The sequence below is a fragment of the Argiope bruennichi genome, chromosome 10 (genome assembly GCF_947563725.1).
Source record: "Argiope bruennichi chromosome 10, qqArgBrue1.1, whole genome shotgun sequence".
NCBI classification, from domain to species: domain Eukaryota; kingdom Metazoa; phylum Arthropoda; class Arachnida; order Araneae; family Araneidae; genus Argiope; species Argiope bruennichi.
Genome location: NC_079160.1, coordinates 107,531,908 through 107,533,641, shown reverse-complemented (window position 1 = coordinate 107,533,641; position 1,734 = coordinate 107,531,908). Strand labels below are relative to the sequence as shown.

Below are 1,734 nucleotides of genomic sequence, written 5' to 3'. Positions count from 1 at the left end.
TACATATTTATTACATAGTCCATTTAATTTATTTTTTGTCTGTTATTGTAATGATATTTTGAAATATAATTTATTCTTCCATAAACGTGTCTTCCTTAAACGTCTTCCATAAAAGTTTGAACATTATACATCTCTGACAACATTTGTGAAAAATATTAATTTATTTAAGCGTTTTTTTTTTTAATAATTCCATCGAAGCTTGCGAGCCACACTAATAATTAAATAAATTCATTCTTCAACTTAAAATTTTTAAAATGAGGAAATTTTTGTTATATTTTGGAGCATCCCCCCCCCTTTTCGTTCAGGCAAAAAAAAAAAAAAAATACTAAGAAATAATTTCTTTATTGAAAGTTAAAATATGAATTCTATATTATGAAAAAGTCGTTTATTTGCCAGTCAAAATTTCGTTTTTTTTTTCCAGTTCTTTAGTTAAAATGAAACCGATTTTCATCTTGAATTTATATTTTTTTAGTAAAAGTAAAGTTTACGAAAGGGTTAATAATTAGGACATTTATGAGACCATTATGAATAAGAATTAATTTTTTTTTCAGAAACATGTTTTCGTTAAATATATATTTTAGAATAGTATCGCAGAGGATAAAAAATTGTTTTGCATAAAATAACTGACCAGGGGGCACCCGGGTTTGAACCGGGGACCTCTCGATCTGCAGTCGAATGCTCTACCACTGAGCTATACCCCCGTACTCAAGTTGCTCAAATGTAACTTTATAAAACAATGAAGTAGCCTCTTATTTTTTCGTTTTGTTAAATTAAAATTGTATTATTATATTTCATTCTAAAATGAATTAATATAGCTCAAAAGTAATCTTCGTAGCCATATGATTATATTGTGACAATTCTTAACACTATCTTTGCATTTAATTGATTGAAAAGAGAGCTTATTAAAGATTTATCAAAATATCGAAATGAATTTTTCGATGTGTATAACAACTACTTTTTGTATTTGTATTTTTTACTGCAAAATAAGATAATTGTCGTTAACAGGCAGCGGCTTTTTTCCGCATAGGTGCAAAAGGCACTCATCTCGGTTCTCAAGACCTAGGGAGGGGAAGACTTAAAATTTACTCGAAGTTAACGAAGTTGGGGGGGGGGGTGTCCAAAACAATTTTGTGCTTGTGATATCATATTGAAGACCATTTCATATATAAACCATTGGTCATTTAGTCATCTCAATATTTTTAGCTAATTCTTACCAAATTATGGCTCTGCTATCATCAAATTTTGCTTTTTTATAAAATTTATATTAACAGAAACATAATTTTCTATTTTATTAAATTTACAATTTAATAAACACTATATTTTTTTCCTCAACCCTGAATTAAATACTAATTTTTTATATATAATTACATTGATCATTACAATACGTCGTTTTCATTTTTCAGTTAAATCATACATATTTAATATATATGTATTTTTAAGGTGATTTATTCATCAATCATTTTTTTACGCTATAGTGTCTAAAACAAGTCGATCGAGAACTCTTGCTCAGTATTCTTCGTTTTAGTTTAATTTCGATTAGTTGAATTTAAAGCAAAACAAAAGATTGCTCTAATCCAAGTTTCTTAAACTATTCTCTGATGGACAGCATACGTTCCATTAAGTCATTACTATAATTAACTAGCAAAAGTAGTCTGCCCTAAACTTTCTATCATAATCACTAATAAAGGCTTTGTCCCCTTCCATCCACATAAAATTGTGCCGTGATTGCCAATA

General features: G+C 28.0%; 1 non-coding gene across 1 annotated transcript; it reads right to left on the bottom strand.

Moving 5' to 3' along the window:
- Nucleotides 1-629: 629 nt before the first annotated feature.
- Trnac-gca (transfer RNA cysteine (anticodon GCA)) lies at nt 630-701 on the bottom strand. Its single transcript has one exon. It is a non-coding gene; the product is annotated as a tRNA-Cys (tRNA).
- Nucleotides 702-1,734: the final 1,033 nt, after the last annotated feature.